This window comes from Pimephales promelas, chromosome 3 (genome assembly GCF_988280905.1).
Source record: "Pimephales promelas chromosome 3, fPimPro1.hap1.1, whole genome shotgun sequence".
Taxonomy (NCBI): Eukaryota; Metazoa; Chordata; class Actinopteri; order Cypriniformes; family Leuciscidae; genus Pimephales; species Pimephales promelas.
Window position 1 is genome coordinate 46244372 of NC_142771.1, and position 13008 is coordinate 46257379.

Consider the following 13008-nt stretch of genomic DNA (forward strand, 5'->3'; position numbering starts at 1 on the left):
AAATTGGGCTATTTGAATGGTTAGAACATTAGGGTAGTAAACTATATAAAGCTTACAGCACCTGGTATTCCCAGGCGGTCTCCCATCCAAGTACTAACCAGGCCCGACCCTGCTTAGCTTCCGAGATCAGACGAGTTCGGGCGTCCTCAAGGTGGTATGGCCGTAAGCGAAATCTGCTGCCAAAATTGGGCTATTTGAATGGTTAGAACATTAGGGTAGTAAACTATATAAAGCTTACAGCACCTGGTATTCCCAGGCGGTCTCCCATCCAAGTACTAACCAGGCCCGACCCTGCTTAGCTTCCGAGATCAGACGAGTTCGGGCGTTCTCAAGGTGGTATGGCCGTAAGCGAAATCTACTGCCAAAATTGGGCTATTTGAATGGTTAGAACATTAGGGTAGTAAACTATATAAAGCTTACAGCACCTGGTATTCCCAGGCGGTCTCCCATCCAAGTACTAACCAGGCCCGACCCTGCTTAGCTTCCGAGATCAGACGAGTTCGGGCGTTCTCAAGGTGGTATGGCCGTAAGCGAAATCTGCTGCCAAAATTGGGCTATTTGAATGGTTAGAACATTAGGGTAGTAAACTATATAAAGCTTACAGCACCTGGTATTCCCAGGCGGTCTTCCATCCAAGTACTAACCAGGCCCGACCCTGCTTAGCTTCCGAGATCAGACGAGTTCGGGCGTTCTCAAGGTGGTATGGCCGTAAGCGAAATCTGCTGCCAAAATTGGGCTATTTGAATGGTTAGAACATTAGGGTAGTAAACTATATAAAGCTTACAGCACCTGGTATTCCCAGGCGGTCTCCCATCCAAGTACTAACCTGGCCCGACCCTGCTTAGCTTCCGAGATCAGACGAGTTCGGGCGTTCTCAAGGTGGTATGGCCGTAAGCGAAATCTGCTGCCAAAATTGGGCTATTTGAATGGTTAGAACATTAGGGTAGTAAACTATATAAAGCTTACAGCACCTGGTATTCCCAGGCGGTCTCCCATCCAAGTACTAACCAGGCCCGACCCTGCTTAGCTTCCGAGATCAGACGAGTTCGGGCGTTCTCAAGGTGGTATGGCCGTAAGCGAAATCTGCTGCCAAAATTGGGCTATTTGAATGGTTAGAACATTAGGGTAGTAAACTATATAAAGCTTACAGCACCTGGTATTCCCAGGCGGTCTCCCATCCAAGTACTAACCAGGCCCGACCCTGCTTAGCTTCCGAGATCAGACGAGTTCGGGCGTTCTCAAGGTGGTATGGCCGTAAGCGAAATCTGCTGCCAAAATTGGGCTATTTGAATGGTTAGAACATTAGGGTAGTAAACTATATAAAGCTTACAGCACCTGGTATTCCCAGGCGGTCTCCCATTCAAGTACTAACCAGGCCCGACCCTGCTTAGCTTCCGAGATCAGACGAGTTCGGGCGTTCTCAAGGTGGTATGGCCGTAAGCGAAATCCGCTGCCAAAATTGGGCTATTTGAAGAAGAAAAAAAAAGAGACTCTTTCAGGCTTTCTGAAGAAACTCAGAGAATATTTCAGGCATTTCGAGGGGAAAAAAGACAATTTAGGATTTTTGAACCATTTCATTGACTCTTTTTTTTTTTTTTTTTTTTTAAACAATAAAGCTTACAGCACCTGGTATTCCCAGGCGGTCTCCCATCCAAGTACTAACCAGGCCCGACCCTGCTTAGCTTCCGAGATCAGACGAGTTCGGGCGTTCTCAAGGTGGTATGGCCGTAAGCGAAATCTGCTGCCAAAATTGGGCTATTTGAATGGTTAGAACATTAGGGTAGTAAACTATATAAAGCTTACAGCACCTGGTATTCCCAGGCGGTCTCCCATCCAAGTACTAACCAGGCCCGACCCTGCTTAGCTTCCGAGATCAGACGAGTTCGGGCGTTCTCAAGGTGGTATGGCCGTAAGCGAAATCTGCTGCCAAAATTGGGCTATTTGAATGGTTAGAACATTAGGGTAGTAAACTATATAAAGCTTACAGCACCTGGTATTCCCAGGCGGTCTCCCATCCAAGTACTAACCAGGCCCGACCCTGCTTAGCTTCCGAGATCAGACGAGTTCGGGCGTCCTCAAGGTGGTATGGCCGTAAGCGAAATCTGCTGCCAAAATTGGGCTATTTGAATGGTTAGAACATTAGGGTAGTAAACTATATAAAGCTTACAGCACCTGGTATTCCCAGGCGGTCTCCCATCCAAGTACTAACCAGGCCCGACCCTGCTTAGCTTCCGAGATCAGACGAGTTCGGGCGTTCTCAAGGTGGTATGGCCGTAAGCGAAATCTGCTGCCAAAATTGGGCTATTTGAATGGTTAGAACATTAGGGTAGTAAACTATATAAAGCTTACAGCACCTGGTATTCCCAGGCGGTCTCCCATCCAAGTACTAACCAGGCCCGACCCTGCTTAGCTTCCGAGATCAGACGAGTTCGGGCGTTCTCAAGGTGGTATGGCCGTAAGCGAAATCTGCTGCCAAAATTGGGCTATTTGAATGGTTAGAACATTAGGGTAGTAAACTATATAAAGCTTACAGCACCTGGTATTCCCAGGCGGTCTCCCATCCAAGTACTAACCAGGCCCGACCCTGCTTAGCTTCCGAGATCAGACGAGTTCGGGCGTTCTCAAGGTGGTATGGCCGTAAGCGAAATCTGCTGCCAAAATTGGGCTATTTGAATGGTTAGAACATTAGGGTAGTAAACTATATAAAGCTTACAGCACCTGGTATTCCCAGGCGGTCTCCCATCCAAGTACTAACCAGGCCCGACCCTGCTTAGCTTCCGAGATCAGACGAGTTCGGGCGTCCTCAAGGTGGTATGGCCGTAAGCGAAATCTGCTGCCAAAATTGGGCTATTTGAATGGTTAGAACATTAGGGTAGTAAACTATATAAAGCTTACAGCACCTGGTATTCCCAGGCGGTCTCCCATCCAAGTACTAACCAGGCCCGACCCTGCTTAGCTTCCGAGATCAGACGAGTTCGGGCGTTCTCAAGGTGGTATGGCCGTAAGCGAAATCTACTGCCAAAATTGGGCTATTTGAATGGTTAGAACATTAGGGTAGTAAACTATATAAAGCTTACAGCACCTGGTATTCCCAGGCGGTCTCCCATCCAAGTACTAACCAGGCCCGACCCTGCTTAGCTTCCGAGATCAGACGAGTTCGGGCGTTCTCAAGGTGGTATGGCCGTAAGCGAAATCTGCTGCCAAAATTGGGCTATTTGAATGGTTAGAACATTAGGGTAGTAAACTATATAAAGCTTACAGCACCTGGTATTCCCAGGCGGTCTTCCATCCAAGTACTAACCAGGCCCGACCCTGCTTAGCTTCCGAGATCAGACGAGTTCGGGCGTTCTCAAGGTGGTATGGCCGTAAGCGAAATCTGCTGCCAAAATTGGGCTATTTGAATGGTTAGAACATTAGGGTAGTAAACTATATAAAGCTTACAGCACCTGGTATTCCCAGGCGGTCTCCCATCCAAGTACTAACCAGGCCCGACCCTGCTTAGCTTCCGAGATCAGACGAGTTCGGGCGTTCTCAAGGTGGTATGGCCGTAAGCGAAATCTGCTGCCAAAATTGGGCTATTTGAATGGTTAGAACATTAGGGTAGTAAACTATATAAAGCTTACAGCACCTGGTATTCCCAGGCGGTCTCCCATTCAAGTACTAACCAGGCCCGACCCTGCTTAGCTTCCGAGATCAGACGAGTTCGGGCGTTCTCAAGGTGGTATGGCCGTAAGCGAAATCCGCTGCCAAAATTGGGCTATTTGAAGAAGAAAAAAAAAGAGACTCTTTCAGGCTTTCTGAAGAAACTCAGAGAATATTTCAGGCATTTCGAGGGGAAAAAAGACAATTTAGGATTTTTGAACCATTTCATTGACTCTTTTTTTTTTTTTTTTTTTTTATACAATAAAGCTTACAGCACCTGGTATTCCCAGGCGGTCTCCCATCCAAGTACTAACCTGGCCCGACCCTGCTTAGCTTCCGAGATCAGACGAGTTCGGGCGTTCTCAAGGTGGTATGGCCGTAAGCGAAATCTGCTGCCAAAATTGGGCTATTTGAATGGTTAGAACATTAGGGTAGTAAACTATATAAAGCTTACAGCACCTGGTATTCCCAGGCGGTCTCCCATCCAAGTACTAACCAGGCCCGACCCTGCTTAGCTTCCGAGATCAGACGAGTTCGGGCGTTCTCAAGGTGGTATGGCCGTAAGCGAAATCTGCTGCCAAAATTGGGCTATTTGAATGGTTAGAACATTAGGGTAGTAAACTATATAAAGCTTACAGCACCTGGTATTCCCAGGCGGTCTCCCATCCAAGTACTAACCAGGCCCGACCCTGCTTAGCTTCCGAGATCAGACGAGTTCGGGCGTTCTCAAGGTGGTATGGCCGTAAGCGAAATCTGCTGCCAAAATTGGGCTATTTGAATGGTTAGAACATTAGGGTAGTAAACTATATAAAGCTTACAGCACCTGGTATTCCCAGGCGGTCTCCCATCCAAGTACTAACCAGGCCCGACCCTGCTTAGCTTCCGAGATCAGACGAGTTCGGGCGTTCTCAAGGTGGTATGGCCGTAAGCGAAATCTGCTGCCAAAATTGGGCTATTTGAATGGTTAGAACATTAGGGTAGTAAACTATATAAAGCTTACAGCACCTGGTATTCCCAGGCGGTCTCCCATCCAAGTACTAACCAGGCCCGACCCTGCTTAGCTTCCGAGATCAGACGAGTTCGGGCGTTCTCAAGGTGGTATGGCCGTAAGCGAAATCTGCTGCCAAAATTGGGCTATTTGAATGGTTAGAACATTAGGGTAGTAAACTATATAAAGCTTACAGCACCTGGTATTCCCAGGCGGTCTTCCATCCAAGTACTAACCAGGCCCGACCCTGCTTAGCTTCCGAGATCAGACGAGTTCGGGCGTTCTCAAGGTGGTATGGCCGTAAGCGAAATCCGCTGCCAAAATTGGGCTATTTGAAGAAGAAAAAAAAAGAGACTCTTTCAGGCTTTCTGAAGAAACTCAGAGAATATTTCAGGCATTTCGAGGGGAAAAAAGACAATTTAGGATTTTTGAACCATTTCATTGACTCTTTTTTTTTTTTTTTTTTTTTTATACAATAAAGCTTACAGCACCTGGTATTCCCAGGCGGTCTCCCATCCAAGTACTAACCTGGCCCGACCCTGCTTAGCTTCCGAGATCAGACGAGTTCGGGCGTTCTCAAGGTGGTATGGCCGTAAGCGAAATCTGCTGCCAAAATTGGGCTATTTGAATGGTTAGAACATTAGGGTAGTAAACTATATAAAGCTTACAGCACCTGGTATTCCCAGGCGGTCTCCCATCCAAGTACTAACCAGGCCCGACCCTGCTTAGCTTCCGAGATCAGACGAGTTCGGGCGTTCTCAAGGTGGTATGGCCGTAAGCGAAATCTGTTGCCAAAATTGGGCTATTTGAATGGTTAGAACATTAGGGTAGTAAACTATATAAAGCTTACAGCACCTGGTATTCCCAGGCGGTCTCCCATTCAAGTACTAACCAGGCCCGACCCTGCTTAGCTTCCGAGATCAGACGAGTTCGGGCGTTCTCAAGGTGGTATGGCCGTAAGCGAAATCTGCTGCCAAAATTGGGCTATTTGAATGGTTAGAACATTAGGGTAGTAAACTATATAAAGCTTACAGCACCTGGTATTCCCAGGCGGTCTCCCATCCAAGTACTAACCAGGCCCGACCCTGCTTAGCTTCCGAGATCAGACGAGTTCGGGCGTTCTCAAGGTGGTATGGCCGTAAGCGAAATCTGCTGCCAAAATTGGGCTATTTGAATGGTTAGAACATTAGGGTAGTAAACTATATAAAGCTTACAGCACCTGGTATTCCCAGGCGGTCTCCCATTCAAGTACTAACCAGGCCCGACCCTGCTTAGCTTCCGAGATCAGACGAGTTCGGGCGTTCTCAAGGTGGTATGGCCGTAAGCGAAATCCGCTGCCAAAATTGGGCTATTTGAAGAAGAAAAAAAAAGAGACTCTTTCAGGCTTTCTGAAGAAACTCAGAGAATATTTCAGGCATTTCGAGGGGAAAAAAGACAATTTAGGATTTTTGAACCATTTCATTGACTCTTTTTTTTTTTTTTTTTTTTTAAACAATAAAGCTTACAGCACCTGGTATTCCCAGGCGGTCCCCCATCCAAGTACTAACCAGGCCCGACCCTGCTTAGCTTCCGAGATCAGACGAGTTCGGGCGTTCTCAAGGTGGTATGGCCGTAAGCGAAATCTGCTGCCAAAATTGGGCTATTTGAATGGTTAGAACATTAGGGTAGTAAACTATATAAAGCTTACAGCACCTGGTATTCCCAGGCGGTCTTCCATCCAAGTACTAACCAGGCCCGACCCTGCTTAGCTTCCGAGATCAGACGAGTTCGGGCGTTCTCAAGGTGGTATGGCCGTAAGCGAAATCTGCTGCCAAAATTGGGCTATTTGAATGGTTAGAACATTAGGGTAGTAAACTATATAAAGCTTACAGCACCTGGTATTCCCAGGCGGTCTCCCATCCAAGTACTAACCAGGCCCGACCCTGCTTAGCTTCCGAGATCAGACGAGTTCGGGCGTTCTCAAGGTGGTATGGCCGTAAGCGAAATCTGCTGCCAAAATTGGGCTATTTGAATGGTTAGAACATTAGGGTAGTAAACTATATAAAGCTTACAGCACCTGGTATTCCCAGGCGGTCTCCCATCCAAGTACTAACCTGGCCCGACCCTGCTTAGCTTCCGAGATCAGACGAGTTCGGGCGTTCTCAAGGTGGTATGGCCGTAAGCGAAATCTGCTGCCAAAATTGGGCTATTTGAATGGTTAGAACATTAGGGTAGTAAACTATATAAAGCTTACAGCACCTGGTATTCCCAGGCGGTCTCCCATCCAAGTACTAACCAGGCCCGACCCTGCTTAGCTTCCGAGATCAGACGAGTTCGGGCGTTCTCAAGGTGGTATGGCCGTAAGCGAAATCTGTTGCCAAAATTGGGCTATTTGAATGGTTAGAACATTAGGGTAGTAAACTATATAAAGCTTACAGCACCTGGTATTCCCAGGCGGTCTCCCATTCAAGTACTAACCAGGCCCGACCCTGCTTAGCTTCCGAGATCAGACGAGTTCGGGCGTTCTCAAGGTGGTATGGCCGTAAGCGAAATCCGCTGCCAAAATTGGGCTATTTGAAGAAGAAAAAAAAAGAGACTCTTTCAGGCTTTCTGAAGAAACTCAGAGAATATTTCAGGCATTTCGAGGGGAAAAAAGACAATTTAGGATTTTTGAACCATTTCATTGACTCTTTTTTTTTTTTTTTTTTTTTTAAACAATAAAGCTTACAGCACCTGGTATTCCCAGGCGGTCTCCCATCCAAGTACTAACCAGGCCCGACCCTGCTTAGCTTCCGAGATCAGACGAGTTCGGGCGTTCTCAAGGTGGTATGGCCGTAAGCGAAATCTGCTGCCAAAATTGGGCTATTTGAATGGTTAGAACATTAGGGTAGTAAACTATATAAAGCTTACAGCACCTGGTATTCCCAGGCGGTCTCCCATCCAAGTACTAACCAGGCCCGACCCTGCTTAGCTTCCGAGATCAGACGAGTTCGGGCGTTCTCAAGGTGGTATGGCCGTAAGCGAAATCTGCTGCCAAAATTGGGCTATTTGAATGGTTAGAACATTAGGGTAGTAAACTATATAAAGCTTACAGCACCTGGTATTCCCAGGCGGTCTCCCATCCAAGTACTAACCAGGCCCGACCCTGCTTAGCTTCCGAGATCAGACGAGTTCGGGCGTCCTCAAGGTGGTATGGCCGTAAGCGAAATCTGCTGCCAAAATTGGGCTATTTGAATGGTTAGAACATTAGGGTAGTAAACTATATAAAGCTTACAGCACCTGGTATTCCCAGGCGGTCTCCCATCCAAGTACTAACCAGGCCCGACCCTGCTTAGCTTCCGAGATCAGACGAGTTCGGGCGTTCTCAAGGTGGTATGGCCGTAAGCGAAATCTGCTGCCAAAATTGGGCTATTTGAATGGTTAGAACATTAGGGTAGTAAACTATATAAAGCTTACAGCACCTGGTATTCCCAGGCGGTCTCCCATCCAAGTACTAACCAGGCCCGACCCTGCTTAGCTTCCGAGATCAGACGAGTTCGGGCGTTCTCAAGGTGGTATGGCCGTAAGCGAAATCTGCTGCCAAAATTGGGCTATTTGAATGGTTAGAACATTAGGGTAGTAAACTATATAAAGCTTACAGCACCTGGTATTCCCAGGCGGTCTCCCATCCAAGTACTAACCAGGCCCGACCCTGCTTAGCTTCCGAGATCAGACGAGTTCGGGCGTTCTCAAGGTGGTATGGCCGTAAGCGAAATCTGCTGCCAAAATTGGGCTATTTGAATGGTTAGAACATTAGGGTAGTAAACTATATAAAGCTTACAGCACCTGGTATTCCCAGGCGGTCTCCCATCCAAGTACTAACCAGGCCCGACCCTGCTTAGCTTCCGAGATCAGACGAGTTCGGGCGTTCTCAAGGTGGTATGGCCGTAAGCGAAATCTGCTGCCAAAATTGGGCTATTTGAATGGTTAGAACATTAGGGTAGTAAACTATATAAAGCTTACAGCACCTGGTATTCCCAGGCGGTCTCCCATCCAAGTACTAACCAGGCCCGACCCTGCTTAGCTTCCGAGATCAGACGAGTTCGGGCGTTCTCAAGGTGGTATGGCCGTAAGCGAAATCTGCTGCCAAAATTGGGCTATTTGAATGGTTAGAACTTTAGGGTAGTAAACTATATAAAGCTTACAGCACCTGGTATTCCCAGGCGGTCTCCCATTCAAGTACTAACCAGGCCCGACCCTGCTTAGCTTCCGAGATCAGACGAGTTCGGGCGTTCTCAAGGTGGTATGGCCGTAAGCGAAATCCGCTGCCAAAATTGGGCTATTTGAAGAAGAAAAAAAAAGAGACTCTTTCAGGCTTTCTGAAGAAACTCAGAGAATATTTCAGGCATTTCGAGGGGAAAAAAGACAATTTAGGATTTTTGAACCATTTCATTGACTCTTTTTTTTTTTTTTTTTTTTTTAAACAATAAAGCTTACAGCACCTGGTATTCCCAGGCGGTCTCCCATCCAAGTACTAACCAGGCCCGACCCTGCTTAGCTTCCGAGATCAGACGAGTTCGGGCGTTCTCAAGGTGGTATGGCCGTAAGCGAAATCTGCTGCCAAAATTGGGCTATTTGAATGGTTAGAACATTAGGGTAGTAAACTATATAAAGCTTACAGCACCTGGTATTCCCAGGCGGTCTCCCATCCAAGTACTAACCAGGCCCGACCCTGCTTAGCTTCCGAGATCAGACGAGTTCGGGCGTTCTCAAGGTGGTATGGCCGTAAGCGAAATCTGCTGCCAAAATTGGGCTATTTGAATGGTTAGAACATTAGGGTAGTAAACTATATAAAGCTTACAGCACCTGGTATTCCCAGGCGGTCTTCCATCCAAGTACTAACCAGGCCCGACCCTGCTTAGCTTCCGAGATCAGACGAGTTCGGGCGTTCTCAAGGTGGTATGGCCGTAAGCGAAATCCGCTGCCAAAATTGGGCTATTTGAAGAAGAAAAAAAAAGAGACTCTTTCAGGCTTTCTGAAGAAACTCAGAGAATATTTCAGGCATTTCGAGGGGAAAAAAGACAATTTAGGATTTTTGAACCATTTCATTGACTCTTTTTTTTTTTTTTTATACAATAAAGCTTACAGCACCTGGTATTCCCAGGCGGTCTCCCATCCAAGTACTAACCTGGCCCGACCCTGCTTAGCTTCCGAGATCAGACGAGTTCGGGCGTTCTCAAGGTGGTATGGCCGTAAGCGAAATCTGCTACCAAAATTGGGCTATTTGAATGGTTAGAACATTAGGGTAGTAAACTATATAAAGCTTACAGCACCTGGTATTCCCAGGCGGTCTCCCATCCAAGTACTAACCAGGCCCGACCCTGCTTAGCTTCCGAGATCAGACGAGTTCGGGCGTTCTCAAGGTGGTATGGCCGTAAGCGAAATCTGTTGCCAAAATTGGGCTATTTGAATGGTTAGAACATTAGGGTAGTAAACTATATAAAGCTTACAGCACCTGGTATTCCCAGGCGGTCTCCCATTCAAGTACTAACCAGGCCCGACCCTGCTTAGCTTCCGAGATCAGACGAGTTCGGGCGTTCTCAAGGTGGTATGGCCGTAAGCGAAATCTGCTGCCAAAATTGGGCTATTTGAATGGTTAGAACATTAGGGTAGTAAACTATATAAAGCTTACAGCACCTGGTATTCCCAGGCGGTCTCCCATCCAAGTACTAACCAGGCCCGACCCTGCTTAGCTTCCGAGATCAGACGAGTTCGGGCGTTCTCAAGGTGGTATGGCCGTAAGCGAAATCTGCTGCCAAAATTGGGCTATTTGAATGGTTAGAACATTAGGGTAGTAAACTATATAAAGCTTACAGCACCTGGTATTCCAAGGCGGTCTCCCATTCAAGTACTAACCAGGCCCGACCCTGCTTAGCTTCCGAGATCAGACGAGTTCGGGCGTTCTCAAGGTGGTATGGCCGTAAGCGAAATCCGCTGCCAAAATTGGGCTATTTGAAGAAGAAAAAAAAAGAGACTCTTTCAGGCTTTCTGAAGAAACTCAGAGAATATTTCAGGCATTTCGAGGGGAAAAAAGACAATTTAGGATTTTTGAACCATTTCATTGACTCTTTTTTTTTTTTTTTTTTTTTTATACAATAAAGCTTACAGCACCTGGTATTCCCAGGCGGTCTCCCATCCAAGTACTAACCTGGCCCGACCCTGCTTAGCTTCCGAGATCAGACGAGTTCGGGCGTTCTCAAGGTGGTATGGCCGTAAGCGAAATCTGCTGCCAAAATTGGGCTATTTGAATGGTTAGAACATTAGGGTAGTAAACTATATAAAGCTTACAGCACCTGGTATTCCCAGGCGGTCTCCCATCCAAGTACTAACCAGGCCCGACCCTGCTTAGCTTCCGAGATCAGACGAGTTCGGGCGTTCTCAAGGTGGTATGGCCGTAAGCGAAATCTGTTGCCAAAATTGGGCTATTTGAATGGTTAGAACATTAGGGTAGTAAACTATATAAAGCTTACAGCACCTGGTATTCCCAGGCGGTCTCCCATTCAAGTACTAACCAGGCCCGACCCTGCTTAGCTTCCGAGATCAGACGAGTTCGGGCGTTCTCAAGGTGGTATGGCCGTAAGCGAAATCCGCTGCCAAAATTGGGCTATTTGAAGAAGAAAAAAAAAGAGACTCTTTCAGGCTTTCTGAAGAAACTCAGAGAATATTTCAGGCATTTCGAGGGGAAAAAAGACAATTTAGGATTTTTGAACCATTTCATTGACTCTTTTTTTTTTTTTTTTTTTTTTAAACAATAAAGCTTACAGCACCTGGTATTCCCAGGCGGTCTCCCATCCAAGTACTAACCAGGCCCGACCCTGCTTAGCTTCCGAGATCAGACGAGTTCGGGCGTTCTCAAGGTGGTATGGCCGTAAGCGAAATCTGCTGCCAAAATTGGGCTATTTGAATGGTTAGAACATTAGGGTAGTAAACTATATAAAGCTTACAGCACCTGGTATTCCCAGGCGGTCTCCCATCCAAGTACTAACCAGGCCCGACCCTGCTTAGCTTCCGAGATCAGACGAGTTCGGGCGTTCTCAAGGTGGTATGGCCGTAAGCGAAATCTGCTGCCAAAATTGGGCTATTTGAATGGTTAGAACATTAGGGTAGTAAACTATATAAAGCTTACAGCACCTGGTATTCCCAGGCGGTCTCCCATCCAAGTACTAACCAGGCCCGACCCTGCTTAGCTTCCGAGATCAGACGAGTTCGGGCGTCCTCAAGGTGGTATGGCCGTAAGCGAAATCTGCTGCCAAAATTGGGCTATTTGAATGGTTAGAACATTAGGGTAGTAAACTATATAAAGCTTACAGCACCTGGTATTCCCAGGCGGTCTCCCATCCAAGTACTAACCAGGCCCGACCCTGCTTAGCTTCCGAGATCAGACGAGTTCGGGCGTTCTCAAGGTGGTATGGCCGTAAGCGAAATCTGCTGCCAAAATTGGGCTATTTGAATGGTTAGAACATTAGGGTAGTAAACTATATAAAGCTTACAGCACCTGGTATTCCCAGGCGGTCTCCCATCCAAGTACTAACCAGGCCCGACCCTGCTTAGCTTCCGAGATCAGACGAGTTCGGGCGTTCTCAAGGTGGTATGGCCGTAAGCGAAATCTGCTGCCAAAATTGGGCTATTTGAATGGTTAGAACATTAGGGTAGTAAACTATATAAAGCTTACAGCACCTGGTATTCCCAGGCGGTCTCCCATCCAAGTACTAACCAGGCCCGACCCTGCTTAGCTTCCGAGATCAGACGAGTTCGGGCGTTCTCAAGGTGGTATGGCCGTAAGCGAAATCTGCTGCCAAAATTGGGCTATTTGAATGGTTAGAACATTAGGGTAGTAAACTATATAAAGCTTACAGCACCTGGTATTCCCAGGCGGTCTCCCATCCAAGTACTAACCAGGCCCGACCCTGCTTAGCTTCCGAGATCAGACGAGTTCGGGCGTTCTCAAGGTGGTATGGCCGTAAGCGAAATCTGCTGCCAAAATTGGGCTATTTGAATGGTTAGAACATTAGGGTAGTAAACTATATAAAGCTTACAGCACCTGGTATTCCCAGGCGGTCTCCCATCCAAGTACTAACCAGGCCCGACCCTGCTTAGCTTCCGAGATCAGACGAGTTCGGGCGTCCTCAAGGTGGTATGGCCGTAAGCGAAATCTGCTGCCAAAATTGGGCTATTTGAATGGTTAGAACATTAGGGTAGTAAACTATATAAAGCTTACAGCACCTGGTATTCCCAGGCGGTCTCCCATCCAAGTACTAACCAGGCCCGACCCTGCTTAGCTTCCGAGATCAGACAAGTTCGGGCGTTCTCAAGGTGGTATGGCCGTAAGCGAAATCTGCTGCCAAAATTGGGCTATTTGA

General features: G+C 47.2%; 66 non-coding genes across 66 annotated transcripts; all 66 read right to left on the reverse strand.

The window, feature by feature from the left end:
* Positions 1 to 49: 49 nt before the first annotated feature.
* On the reverse strand, positions 50 to 168 carry LOC148989598 (5S ribosomal RNA). Its single transcript, XR_016161416.1, has one exon. It is a non-coding gene; the product is annotated as a 5S ribosomal RNA (ribosomal RNA).
* Positions 169 to 231: 63 nt separating this feature from the next.
* Positions 232 to 350, reverse strand: LOC148989599 (5S ribosomal RNA). The gene has a single exon (XR_016156308.1). It is a non-coding gene; the product is annotated as a 5S ribosomal RNA (ribosomal RNA).
* Positions 351 to 413: 63 nt separating this feature from the next.
* LOC148989600 (5S ribosomal RNA) lies at positions 414 to 532 on the reverse strand. Its single transcript, XR_016156309.1, has one exon. It is a non-coding gene; the product is annotated as a 5S ribosomal RNA (ribosomal RNA).
* A 63-nt stretch (positions 533 to 595) lies between these two features.
* On the reverse strand, positions 596 to 714 carry LOC148989601 (5S ribosomal RNA). The gene has a single exon (XR_016161679.1). It is a non-coding gene; the product is annotated as a 5S ribosomal RNA (ribosomal RNA).
* Positions 715 to 777: 63 nt separating this feature from the next.
* LOC148989602 (5S ribosomal RNA) lies at positions 778 to 896 on the reverse strand. The gene has a single exon (XR_016167578.1). It is a non-coding gene; the product is annotated as a 5S ribosomal RNA (ribosomal RNA).
* Positions 897 to 959: 63 nt separating this feature from the next.
* LOC148989603 (5S ribosomal RNA) lies at positions 960 to 1078 on the reverse strand. Its single transcript, XR_016156311.1, has one exon. It is a non-coding gene; the product is annotated as a 5S ribosomal RNA (ribosomal RNA).
* Positions 1079 to 1141: 63 nt separating this feature from the next.
* LOC148989604 (5S ribosomal RNA) lies at positions 1142 to 1260 on the reverse strand. The gene has a single exon (XR_016156312.1). It is a non-coding gene; the product is annotated as a 5S ribosomal RNA (ribosomal RNA).
* A 63-nt stretch (positions 1261 to 1323) lies between these two features.
* LOC148989605 (5S ribosomal RNA) lies at positions 1324 to 1442 on the reverse strand. The gene has a single exon (XR_016160667.1). It is a non-coding gene; the product is annotated as a 5S ribosomal RNA (ribosomal RNA).
* A 172-nt stretch (positions 1443 to 1614) lies between these two features.
* On the reverse strand, positions 1615 to 1733 carry LOC148989606 (5S ribosomal RNA). Its single transcript, XR_016156313.1, has one exon. It is a non-coding gene; the product is annotated as a 5S ribosomal RNA (ribosomal RNA).
* Positions 1734 to 1796: 63 nt separating this feature from the next.
* Positions 1797 to 1915, reverse strand: LOC148989607 (5S ribosomal RNA). Its single transcript, XR_016156314.1, has one exon. It is a non-coding gene; the product is annotated as a 5S ribosomal RNA (ribosomal RNA).
* A 63-nt stretch (positions 1916 to 1978) lies between these two features.
* LOC148989608 (5S ribosomal RNA) lies at positions 1979 to 2097 on the reverse strand. The gene has a single exon (XR_016161417.1). It is a non-coding gene; the product is annotated as a 5S ribosomal RNA (ribosomal RNA).
* A 63-nt stretch (positions 2098 to 2160) lies between these two features.
* On the reverse strand, positions 2161 to 2279 carry LOC148989609 (5S ribosomal RNA). The gene has a single exon (XR_016156315.1). It is a non-coding gene; the product is annotated as a 5S ribosomal RNA (ribosomal RNA).
* Positions 2280 to 2342: 63 nt separating this feature from the next.
* LOC148989610 (5S ribosomal RNA) lies at positions 2343 to 2461 on the reverse strand. The gene has a single exon (XR_016156316.1). It is a non-coding gene; the product is annotated as a 5S ribosomal RNA (ribosomal RNA).
* A 63-nt stretch (positions 2462 to 2524) lies between these two features.
* Positions 2525 to 2643, reverse strand: LOC148989611 (5S ribosomal RNA). Its single transcript, XR_016156317.1, has one exon. It is a non-coding gene; the product is annotated as a 5S ribosomal RNA (ribosomal RNA).
* A 63-nt stretch (positions 2644 to 2706) lies between these two features.
* Positions 2707 to 2825, reverse strand: LOC148989612 (5S ribosomal RNA). Its single transcript, XR_016161418.1, has one exon. It is a non-coding gene; the product is annotated as a 5S ribosomal RNA (ribosomal RNA).
* Positions 2826 to 2888: 63 nt separating this feature from the next.
* On the reverse strand, positions 2889 to 3007 carry LOC148989613 (5S ribosomal RNA). Its single transcript, XR_016156319.1, has one exon. It is a non-coding gene; the product is annotated as a 5S ribosomal RNA (ribosomal RNA).
* A 63-nt stretch (positions 3008 to 3070) lies between these two features.
* Positions 3071 to 3189, reverse strand: LOC148989614 (5S ribosomal RNA). The gene has a single exon (XR_016156320.1). It is a non-coding gene; the product is annotated as a 5S ribosomal RNA (ribosomal RNA).
* Positions 3190 to 3252: 63 nt separating this feature from the next.
* On the reverse strand, positions 3253 to 3371 carry LOC148989615 (5S ribosomal RNA). The gene has a single exon (XR_016161680.1). It is a non-coding gene; the product is annotated as a 5S ribosomal RNA (ribosomal RNA).
* Positions 3372 to 3434: 63 nt separating this feature from the next.
* LOC148989616 (5S ribosomal RNA) lies at positions 3435 to 3553 on the reverse strand. The gene has a single exon (XR_016156321.1). It is a non-coding gene; the product is annotated as a 5S ribosomal RNA (ribosomal RNA).
* A 63-nt stretch (positions 3554 to 3616) lies between these two features.
* LOC148989617 (5S ribosomal RNA) lies at positions 3617 to 3735 on the reverse strand. The gene has a single exon (XR_016160668.1). It is a non-coding gene; the product is annotated as a 5S ribosomal RNA (ribosomal RNA).
* Positions 3736 to 3907: 172 nt separating this feature from the next.
* LOC148989618 (5S ribosomal RNA) lies at positions 3908 to 4026 on the reverse strand. The gene has a single exon (XR_016167589.1). It is a non-coding gene; the product is annotated as a 5S ribosomal RNA (ribosomal RNA).
* Positions 4027 to 4089: 63 nt separating this feature from the next.
* On the reverse strand, positions 4090 to 4208 carry LOC148989619 (5S ribosomal RNA). Its single transcript, XR_016156323.1, has one exon. It is a non-coding gene; the product is annotated as a 5S ribosomal RNA (ribosomal RNA).
* A 63-nt stretch (positions 4209 to 4271) lies between these two features.
* LOC148989620 (5S ribosomal RNA) lies at positions 4272 to 4390 on the reverse strand. The gene has a single exon (XR_016156324.1). It is a non-coding gene; the product is annotated as a 5S ribosomal RNA (ribosomal RNA).
* A 63-nt stretch (positions 4391 to 4453) lies between these two features.
* LOC148989621 (5S ribosomal RNA) lies at positions 4454 to 4572 on the reverse strand. The gene has a single exon (XR_016156325.1). It is a non-coding gene; the product is annotated as a 5S ribosomal RNA (ribosomal RNA).
* A 63-nt stretch (positions 4573 to 4635) lies between these two features.
* On the reverse strand, positions 4636 to 4754 carry LOC148989622 (5S ribosomal RNA). The gene has a single exon (XR_016156326.1). It is a non-coding gene; the product is annotated as a 5S ribosomal RNA (ribosomal RNA).
* Positions 4755 to 4817: 63 nt separating this feature from the next.
* On the reverse strand, positions 4818 to 4936 carry LOC148989623 (5S ribosomal RNA). The gene has a single exon (XR_016161681.1). It is a non-coding gene; the product is annotated as a 5S ribosomal RNA (ribosomal RNA).
* Positions 4937 to 5109: 173 nt separating this feature from the next.
* On the reverse strand, positions 5110 to 5228 carry LOC148989624 (5S ribosomal RNA). Its single transcript, XR_016167601.1, has one exon. It is a non-coding gene; the product is annotated as a 5S ribosomal RNA (ribosomal RNA).
* Positions 5229 to 5291: 63 nt separating this feature from the next.
* LOC148989625 (5S ribosomal RNA) lies at positions 5292 to 5410 on the reverse strand. The gene has a single exon (XR_016156327.1). It is a non-coding gene; the product is annotated as a 5S ribosomal RNA (ribosomal RNA).
* Positions 5411 to 5473: 63 nt separating this feature from the next.
* Positions 5474 to 5592, reverse strand: LOC148989626 (5S ribosomal RNA). Its single transcript, XR_016160670.1, has one exon. It is a non-coding gene; the product is annotated as a 5S ribosomal RNA (ribosomal RNA).
* A 63-nt stretch (positions 5593 to 5655) lies between these two features.
* Positions 5656 to 5774, reverse strand: LOC148989627 (5S ribosomal RNA). Its single transcript, XR_016156328.1, has one exon. It is a non-coding gene; the product is annotated as a 5S ribosomal RNA (ribosomal RNA).
* Positions 5775 to 5837: 63 nt separating this feature from the next.
* LOC148989628 (5S ribosomal RNA) lies at positions 5838 to 5956 on the reverse strand. The gene has a single exon (XR_016160671.1). It is a non-coding gene; the product is annotated as a 5S ribosomal RNA (ribosomal RNA).
* Positions 5957 to 6128: 172 nt separating this feature from the next.
* LOC148989629 (5S ribosomal RNA) lies at positions 6129 to 6247 on the reverse strand. Its single transcript, XR_016160261.1, has one exon. It is a non-coding gene; the product is annotated as a 5S ribosomal RNA (ribosomal RNA).
* A 63-nt stretch (positions 6248 to 6310) lies between these two features.
* On the reverse strand, positions 6311 to 6429 carry LOC148989630 (5S ribosomal RNA). Its single transcript, XR_016161682.1, has one exon. It is a non-coding gene; the product is annotated as a 5S ribosomal RNA (ribosomal RNA).
* Positions 6430 to 6492: 63 nt separating this feature from the next.
* On the reverse strand, positions 6493 to 6611 carry LOC148989631 (5S ribosomal RNA). The gene has a single exon (XR_016156329.1). It is a non-coding gene; the product is annotated as a 5S ribosomal RNA (ribosomal RNA).
* A 63-nt stretch (positions 6612 to 6674) lies between these two features.
* Positions 6675 to 6793, reverse strand: LOC148989632 (5S ribosomal RNA). The gene has a single exon (XR_016167613.1). It is a non-coding gene; the product is annotated as a 5S ribosomal RNA (ribosomal RNA).
* Positions 6794 to 6856: 63 nt separating this feature from the next.
* On the reverse strand, positions 6857 to 6975 carry LOC148989633 (5S ribosomal RNA). The gene has a single exon (XR_016156330.1). It is a non-coding gene; the product is annotated as a 5S ribosomal RNA (ribosomal RNA).
* A 63-nt stretch (positions 6976 to 7038) lies between these two features.
* LOC148989634 (5S ribosomal RNA) lies at positions 7039 to 7157 on the reverse strand. Its single transcript, XR_016160672.1, has one exon. It is a non-coding gene; the product is annotated as a 5S ribosomal RNA (ribosomal RNA).
* A 173-nt stretch (positions 7158 to 7330) lies between these two features.
* Positions 7331 to 7449, reverse strand: LOC148989635 (5S ribosomal RNA). The gene has a single exon (XR_016156331.1). It is a non-coding gene; the product is annotated as a 5S ribosomal RNA (ribosomal RNA).
* Positions 7450 to 7512: 63 nt separating this feature from the next.
* On the reverse strand, positions 7513 to 7631 carry LOC148989636 (5S ribosomal RNA). Its single transcript, XR_016156332.1, has one exon. It is a non-coding gene; the product is annotated as a 5S ribosomal RNA (ribosomal RNA).
* Positions 7632 to 7694: 63 nt separating this feature from the next.
* LOC148989637 (5S ribosomal RNA) lies at positions 7695 to 7813 on the reverse strand. Its single transcript, XR_016161419.1, has one exon. It is a non-coding gene; the product is annotated as a 5S ribosomal RNA (ribosomal RNA).
* A 63-nt stretch (positions 7814 to 7876) lies between these two features.
* LOC148989638 (5S ribosomal RNA) lies at positions 7877 to 7995 on the reverse strand. The gene has a single exon (XR_016156334.1). It is a non-coding gene; the product is annotated as a 5S ribosomal RNA (ribosomal RNA).
* A 63-nt stretch (positions 7996 to 8058) lies between these two features.
* On the reverse strand, positions 8059 to 8177 carry LOC148989639 (5S ribosomal RNA). The gene has a single exon (XR_016156335.1). It is a non-coding gene; the product is annotated as a 5S ribosomal RNA (ribosomal RNA).
* A 63-nt stretch (positions 8178 to 8240) lies between these two features.
* LOC148989640 (5S ribosomal RNA) lies at positions 8241 to 8359 on the reverse strand. The gene has a single exon (XR_016156336.1). It is a non-coding gene; the product is annotated as a 5S ribosomal RNA (ribosomal RNA).
* Positions 8360 to 8422: 63 nt separating this feature from the next.
* LOC148989641 (5S ribosomal RNA) lies at positions 8423 to 8541 on the reverse strand. Its single transcript, XR_016156337.1, has one exon. It is a non-coding gene; the product is annotated as a 5S ribosomal RNA (ribosomal RNA).
* Positions 8542 to 8604: 63 nt separating this feature from the next.
* On the reverse strand, positions 8605 to 8723 carry LOC148989642 (5S ribosomal RNA). The gene has a single exon (XR_016156338.1). It is a non-coding gene; the product is annotated as a 5S ribosomal RNA (ribosomal RNA).
* A 63-nt stretch (positions 8724 to 8786) lies between these two features.
* LOC148989643 (5S ribosomal RNA) lies at positions 8787 to 8905 on the reverse strand. Its single transcript, XR_016160673.1, has one exon. It is a non-coding gene; the product is annotated as a 5S ribosomal RNA (ribosomal RNA).
* Positions 8906 to 9078: 173 nt separating this feature from the next.
* Positions 9079 to 9197, reverse strand: LOC148989644 (5S ribosomal RNA). The gene has a single exon (XR_016156339.1). It is a non-coding gene; the product is annotated as a 5S ribosomal RNA (ribosomal RNA).
* Positions 9198 to 9260: 63 nt separating this feature from the next.
* On the reverse strand, positions 9261 to 9379 carry LOC148989645 (5S ribosomal RNA). The gene has a single exon (XR_016156340.1). It is a non-coding gene; the product is annotated as a 5S ribosomal RNA (ribosomal RNA).
* Positions 9380 to 9442: 63 nt separating this feature from the next.
* On the reverse strand, positions 9443 to 9561 carry LOC148989646 (5S ribosomal RNA). The gene has a single exon (XR_016161684.1). It is a non-coding gene; the product is annotated as a 5S ribosomal RNA (ribosomal RNA).
* A 166-nt stretch (positions 9562 to 9727) lies between these two features.
* On the reverse strand, positions 9728 to 9846 carry LOC148989647 (5S ribosomal RNA). Its single transcript, XR_016167624.1, has one exon. It is a non-coding gene; the product is annotated as a 5S ribosomal RNA (ribosomal RNA).
* Positions 9847 to 9909: 63 nt separating this feature from the next.
* LOC148989648 (5S ribosomal RNA) lies at positions 9910 to 10028 on the reverse strand. Its single transcript, XR_016156341.1, has one exon. It is a non-coding gene; the product is annotated as a 5S ribosomal RNA (ribosomal RNA).
* Positions 10029 to 10091: 63 nt separating this feature from the next.
* Positions 10092 to 10210, reverse strand: LOC148989649 (5S ribosomal RNA). The gene has a single exon (XR_016160674.1). It is a non-coding gene; the product is annotated as a 5S ribosomal RNA (ribosomal RNA).
* Positions 10211 to 10273: 63 nt separating this feature from the next.
* Positions 10274 to 10392, reverse strand: LOC148989650 (5S ribosomal RNA). Its single transcript, XR_016156342.1, has one exon. It is a non-coding gene; the product is annotated as a 5S ribosomal RNA (ribosomal RNA).
* Positions 10393 to 10455: 63 nt separating this feature from the next.
* LOC148989651 (5S ribosomal RNA) lies at positions 10456 to 10574 on the reverse strand. The gene has a single exon (XR_016163118.1). It is a non-coding gene; the product is annotated as a 5S ribosomal RNA (ribosomal RNA).
* A 173-nt stretch (positions 10575 to 10747) lies between these two features.
* On the reverse strand, positions 10748 to 10866 carry LOC148989652 (5S ribosomal RNA). Its single transcript, XR_016167635.1, has one exon. It is a non-coding gene; the product is annotated as a 5S ribosomal RNA (ribosomal RNA).
* A 63-nt stretch (positions 10867 to 10929) lies between these two features.
* LOC148989653 (5S ribosomal RNA) lies at positions 10930 to 11048 on the reverse strand. The gene has a single exon (XR_016156343.1). It is a non-coding gene; the product is annotated as a 5S ribosomal RNA (ribosomal RNA).
* Positions 11049 to 11111: 63 nt separating this feature from the next.
* LOC148989654 (5S ribosomal RNA) lies at positions 11112 to 11230 on the reverse strand. Its single transcript, XR_016160675.1, has one exon. It is a non-coding gene; the product is annotated as a 5S ribosomal RNA (ribosomal RNA).
* Positions 11231 to 11403: 173 nt separating this feature from the next.
* LOC148989655 (5S ribosomal RNA) lies at positions 11404 to 11522 on the reverse strand. The gene has a single exon (XR_016156345.1). It is a non-coding gene; the product is annotated as a 5S ribosomal RNA (ribosomal RNA).
* A 63-nt stretch (positions 11523 to 11585) lies between these two features.
* On the reverse strand, positions 11586 to 11704 carry LOC148989656 (5S ribosomal RNA). The gene has a single exon (XR_016156346.1). It is a non-coding gene; the product is annotated as a 5S ribosomal RNA (ribosomal RNA).
* A 63-nt stretch (positions 11705 to 11767) lies between these two features.
* On the reverse strand, positions 11768 to 11886 carry LOC148989657 (5S ribosomal RNA). Its single transcript, XR_016161420.1, has one exon. It is a non-coding gene; the product is annotated as a 5S ribosomal RNA (ribosomal RNA).
* A 63-nt stretch (positions 11887 to 11949) lies between these two features.
* LOC148989658 (5S ribosomal RNA) lies at positions 11950 to 12068 on the reverse strand. Its single transcript, XR_016156347.1, has one exon. It is a non-coding gene; the product is annotated as a 5S ribosomal RNA (ribosomal RNA).
* Positions 12069 to 12131: 63 nt separating this feature from the next.
* On the reverse strand, positions 12132 to 12250 carry LOC148989659 (5S ribosomal RNA). Its single transcript, XR_016156348.1, has one exon. It is a non-coding gene; the product is annotated as a 5S ribosomal RNA (ribosomal RNA).
* Positions 12251 to 12313: 63 nt separating this feature from the next.
* On the reverse strand, positions 12314 to 12432 carry LOC148989660 (5S ribosomal RNA). The gene has a single exon (XR_016156349.1). It is a non-coding gene; the product is annotated as a 5S ribosomal RNA (ribosomal RNA).
* A 63-nt stretch (positions 12433 to 12495) lies between these two features.
* Positions 12496 to 12614, reverse strand: LOC148989661 (5S ribosomal RNA). The gene has a single exon (XR_016156350.1). It is a non-coding gene; the product is annotated as a 5S ribosomal RNA (ribosomal RNA).
* Positions 12615 to 12677: 63 nt separating this feature from the next.
* Positions 12678 to 12796, reverse strand: LOC148989662 (5S ribosomal RNA). The gene has a single exon (XR_016161421.1). It is a non-coding gene; the product is annotated as a 5S ribosomal RNA (ribosomal RNA).
* A 63-nt stretch (positions 12797 to 12859) lies between these two features.
* On the reverse strand, positions 12860 to 12978 carry LOC148989663 (5S ribosomal RNA). Its single transcript, XR_016162478.1, has one exon. It is a non-coding gene; the product is annotated as a 5S ribosomal RNA (ribosomal RNA).
* Between the last annotated feature and the right edge of the window lie 30 nt (positions 12979 to 13008).